The following is a 5755-nucleotide window of genomic DNA, read 5'->3' on the forward strand; positions in this document are numbered from 1 at the left end:
GCAGGTTGCGTCCTCTCGGGCTTAGTCACCAGCTGCTCCAGCACACGCCTGCTCACTTTCTCCAATTTCAGTGAGCTTTGGCAAGCGTTCGCAGGTCGACAAAAATTTCAGGTGTGCTCAAAGAGCTCAGTCTCCTCAGATTTTTGATTCGGGCTCATTTCGGCCTCCATTTCCACTACAGGCAGTATTGCACAAGCTATTTCGTCATTTTGTGTAGAATTTTTGTCAGTGCCGTTTTTTGCATAACAAGTGCCTCATAGTCTACTACGGTTTGTGCTGTATAGCACGTGTTGTTGCCACTCCGTTTCTCCTATTTTTGGGCAGTTTTCACATCAGGTGTAGCATTTACCATGGCTGACAACAACACATATGTGTTCAAGATGTTTGCTGCTAAGGAAAGAGATTGGATGGGGACAACTACCCTATGTGGGCTTATATTCGTCCTCGTGTCAAAGGGCGTCTGGAACATTGTGCAGGGCATTGATGTGCGTCCTGGTTCTGAGGATGTAGGCGAGGTTGAGGATGTTGCAGGTCTTGCTACAAGGATTGCTGCTATTAGAGTTGTTTTGCCTACGGCAGAACAAGCTCGTTGGGATGTAAAGGATGCGCAGGCTCATGCATTAATTGCGTTGTCTGTGAAGCGCACCATTGTTCCTTACATTTTTTCAGCAAAATCTGTAAAATAGGCTTGGGATATTTTAGCAGGTCTTTATGCAAGCCGCAATGAGGCTAAAATTGCTTTGCTGCGTAAAGAGCTAGAGTCGAAACTTATGCATTAGGGAGATGATATGGACACTTTCCTTGCTGGTGTCAAGGATATCAATGAGCAACTTATTTCTTTAGGTGAAGTCATTTCAGATAGTTCCCTTGTGCAAATTGTTCTTGATGCCTTACTAGATTCCTACCATAATTTTGCTAGTACTTGGAGACTGATGACCCAAGGAAATCCTGAAGTTGTCAAGTTTGATGCATTATGCACATTGCTATTGCAAGAGTCACTTTCTAAAAAACAGAACTAGGCAGCGTGCAGCTGAACAGGCTTTTATTGCTTCTCAAAGAAAGGGTGGTAACAGCAATGTGGCCACTTCTTATGGTTTTGCTGCGAGTGGCAAAACTTATGTTCCTAATGCTTCTGCTGGTAGCAATTCGTTTGGAAATTCTGGTGATAAGGGAAAAATGAAGACGTGTTGCCATTTGGTAAAGCTAATGATCACTTGATCAGGTCATGTCCTAAGTTGAAGGCCAAAGAGGCTAAGAAGAAAGAGGGTGGTTCCACTGCAAATGCTGGTTCCACTACAAATGCAGCCATTGTTGAGTCTTCTGTGAAAGGAGACTGTGTTGCTGATGTTGATGCAGAATGGGCTTTTAGCGTAGAGTGCACTTACAATCCTATTGTCAATGATGCATGCTTGTCAGTTGCTGCAAATTCACATGTGTGGTATTTCGACAGTGGTGCTACAAAGCATATTACCTCACATCATGAATTGTTTACCTCTCTTGAGTCTGCCCCTCATGGGAATTCACTCACTTGTGCCAACAATGCCTCTTATCCGGTTCAGGGAGTTGGAAAGAATGTGTTTACTACTGCAAATGGCAGTTCCTTCACACTTGTTGATGCACTTTATGTACCTGGGATCAAGAAGAATCTCTTGTCTGTATCCGCACTTGCTAGACTTGGACTTGTAGTCAAATTTGTAGATGACAGATATACAGTTCATGATCTCAGTTTTGGTGATGCTATTGTTGCATCTGGCCTTTTCTGCCGAGGGCTGTATAGGCTCACTTTGTATGACAAGTGTGGAAAAAATTTTGCAAATGCTGTTGCAGATTCAAGGGCTATTTCAGATGCAAAACTTTTGCATGCACGTTTTGGTCATCTGAATTTTGCCAGTTTGCTGCGTTTGCAGAAATCTGATATGGTTGCTTCTTTGCCGCCTCTTGAAGCACCTGTCAAACATGTTTGTGAAAGCTGTATTTTAGGTAAGATGCAGTGTTCCAAGTTTCCAAAGGATGGTTCAGTTCGGGCCACATGCAGGTTGCATCTTGTGCATACTGATGTTTGTGGGCCCATGCAAACTCTGTCCTTGGGCAATTACCTGTACTTCATGACTTTCATTGATGATTACTCCAGACATGCATGGATATTTCCGCTTAAAGCGAAGTCCAACGTTTTTATGTCCTTCAAACAATTTTTGGCTATGGCTAAAAATGTCTCGAAATGTACTATGTGCACCCTTCGTTCCAATCGAGGGGGGGAGTATATGTCTCATGAATATAATGCATTTTTGGCTAGTTGTGGGATAAAACACCAATGTACAGTGCCTTATACACCTCAACAAAATGGTGTTGCTGAGAGAAAAAACAGGTCACTGACGGAAATGGCACGATGTATGGTCAAAAGTCAAGCTTTGCCGCATTCTTTTTGGCTTGAGGCCATCATGTGTGTCACTTATGTACTTAACAGGTGTCCTACAAAAGCTTTGAAGTCTATTACTCCATATGAAGCATGGCATGATAGAAAGCCTTCTATTGAGCACATGCGTGTTTTTGGCTGTTTGGCATATGCTTTGGTGCCACAAACACAGTGCAGAAAATTGGATGATAAGGATTTCAAATGTATTTTTGTTGGTTATAGTGCTGAAAGCAAAGGTTACAGGTTATATCCTCCGCAAACAAAGCGTGTTCTAGTTTCACGGGATGTAGTGTTTGTGGAAGATTTTGTTCAGCCCTTGCTGTCATGTACTAGAGACAGTAATGTAAGCTCACAGGACAATTATGAGACTTTGTTGCCTCTTTTCAGTGGTGGAAATACAAATGTAAGTTCTAATGAGGCAAATATACAGCCTATGGGGGTTTCTGAAAATGTTATAGATCAGCCTATTACTGATGCAGATGTACATGATGTACTTGATGAGGAAAGGGTTGAAAATGAGCAGGCTAGAGGTATGCCAAAATGGCTGGTGCACACTTTGCGTGACGGTAAATTGGATGCACCTTTGTCTAGTCAAACTCGTTCAGGCTCTCACCAAGCATCTTATGCATTAGATTTTTATGCTTTGGCCGTGTCTAGCTTACATGATGTTGAGGAGCCTCTGTCTTTCGATGAAGCATAGAATTTAGAAAATTGGATGGCTGCCATGCAATCAGAATATGATGTACTTATAGAAAATGACACATGGACTTTATGTAATTTTCCTCCTGGCAAAAAGGCCATTGGTACGAAGTGGGTTTACAAGTTGAAACGCAAGCCGGATGGTGAGATCGATCGCCATAAGGCTCGACTTGTTGCAAAGGGTTATGCATAGCAAAAAGGCATGTGAACACATTAGGACCGTTGGGGCATTTTTTACCTCTTTAGGAGGTTTTTTCCCCTGAGCATTGTATATACGCCCATCACTCTAGGGCTATCTATCTTTCCATTGCATACTAAGTAACACACTCTCTATTGTGTGCCTTGAGCTTCCTTCGTCTTCTCCAAGCTGTGTGCATTTATCTGCAAACCCTAATTCCAACAAGAAGGTACGTAGTTGATTTTTGTTTATCGTCATCTGCATAACTGGTTACACAATTCTGGTCATATCTCTACATAAGGTAATGTATGCGAATGGCATGATGCACTTACCATACATTTTTTTGATTGTCGACCACGAATTGATGTAACAACAGCAGGGCTGTCAATTGCTTATGAAGCATTTGACCTAGATGGAGTATGCATCACCTCTATTGTATATATCTAGCATGCATCAAAGGTAATGCACTTTTCTCCACTCCAAGCATAGGCACGCCCTCTGACATCACATAAGCACTCAAATTTTGTTGCATACATTAATAGCAAGGGATTATTTTTTAATATCTCAAGGAGACATGCATGGCCTCTTACTAGACTTGAAGAAGAAAGCAAGTTCCTCAGCATGGCCGACTCTTTGTCATGGGGTTTATACGCTGACGGAGGATGCTTACCACACAATGCTGATTAATTTCAATTGAAATTGCTCAGCACAGTCGATTCTTTTTGTCATGGTATCTACCGCCATTCTAACTCTCACCTAGAAATTGGCCAAGATGCCATTGACATTAGTTTTCATCGATTGACACTAATTGCCATAAGAGCTAGGAGCCACACACATGTTGGCTAAGAGTCATTGTTAGATCTCGAGTATGACCAAACTGTTGACATTCCTTGGGTGATTGTTCTTAAGATTGAATAGAGCTGCCTAGTGGAATACTCATCGACAACCTCAACGTTAATGGACAAGCAAGAGTCTTGTTATTACGGATGTTTATGGTGTCATTTTTGTACTACATGGAGTTAGTATGACGCTCAAGTTGAGTTTAAATCTAAAACTCACATCAGCTGATCTATACCACGGAATCTAGAGACAACAAATAGTTGCAACATCACGGCTGTTGATACGAGCTAGGCATCTCACTTGTGAGGATTTCTTGCTCGCTCTATAGAACTACGAGTGTCTATGGCATCACAGTTTTGGGGTACGTCCCCAACGGGTGCTTATTAAATCACCCCATAGGCATTGAGGATCACACTTTGATCTATCACGCAGTAGCAAAAAATTCAACTTTTGAAGTTGGTTCTCATCATTTTGTACACGGTTAACTATGTTGGTTACGATTACTTGCTAGTTGAGCACTTTCTACAAAGGGTCTTACCAAGTGGTTTGACTTCGTAGATTTTACCCAACGGGTTTGGATTGCAAAGGCAACACCCAGGGTTCCCAGTGCAATGTTGCTTGATTTTTTCACAAGTGGGAGACGTACTCCTGTGCATTTGAATACGGGTAACTGAAATTTTAGTTCAATCCCCAGGACCATGCCAAGGGTATGTCGAAACAAGTACTTTGGGCCGTAGTGTCCAATGTACATTATGCTGTTATGAATCCACTTATAGGATTCGAATTGGCACATGTTGTCACATGGGATACAACATGGTCTAGGGACTCAAGGAGTTCGGTTTAGCCAGTGTGGAGCAATGAATGAGGGTCCCTCTCACTCTTGTCGTGGAGTGTTTAGAGTTACCTCCACACACAAGTACACCTTGTACTTGCAGGATGTTCTTTTTTAAAACATCCTTACATGAGACATATTCCACATGTGGAGAATAAGAGTCTTTGGACTGACACTGGCGCCCATTATTTCAAATATGTGTCATGACAAAGTCCTTAGGAGCTGGTCAAATCTATTTTCTAGACCATTTTTAGCAAACGTATCAGAGCAATTTGGGTGGCCAAAAAAATTGGTGGATACTTAGAATGAATTGTTCACGTACAAGTATTGGTATACAACATTAAAAATGGTTGTTTATACATATAGCAAGGCTCTGAGTGGTTAATGAAAACGTTTCATTGTTGAGTGATTAATGTTTCATCTTCTATTACGGTTCAAATATGTTGGAATTAGGGTTGCAGAGAAACACACACAGCTTGGAGAAGACGAAGGAAGCTCAAGGCACACAATAGAGAGTGTGTTACTTAGTGTGCAATGAAAAGATAGATAGCCCTAGAGTGATGGGCGTATATACAATGCACGGGGGAAAAAACCTCCTAAAGAGGGAAAAAATGCCCCGACGGTCCTAGTGTGTTCACACACATCACTACCACATGTATATGGTAACAAATCCCCCTTGGAGTGATGCGGTGAACGAGAGCTGGCACATGAGTAAAGGGAAGTGCCATGCCCTGAGGATAGGATCAGTCCACAAAGGGGAGTAAGCCCAAAGCTTTGCGGAAAGCTTCAAGCT

This window comes from Adiantum capillus-veneris, chromosome 28 (assembly GCF_014529385.1).
Source record: "Adiantum capillus-veneris isolate H3 chromosome 28, ASM1452938v2, whole genome shotgun sequence".
In the NCBI taxonomy this organism is placed as follows: Eukaryota; Viridiplantae; Streptophyta; class Polypodiopsida; order Polypodiales; family Pteridaceae; genus Adiantum; species Adiantum capillus-veneris.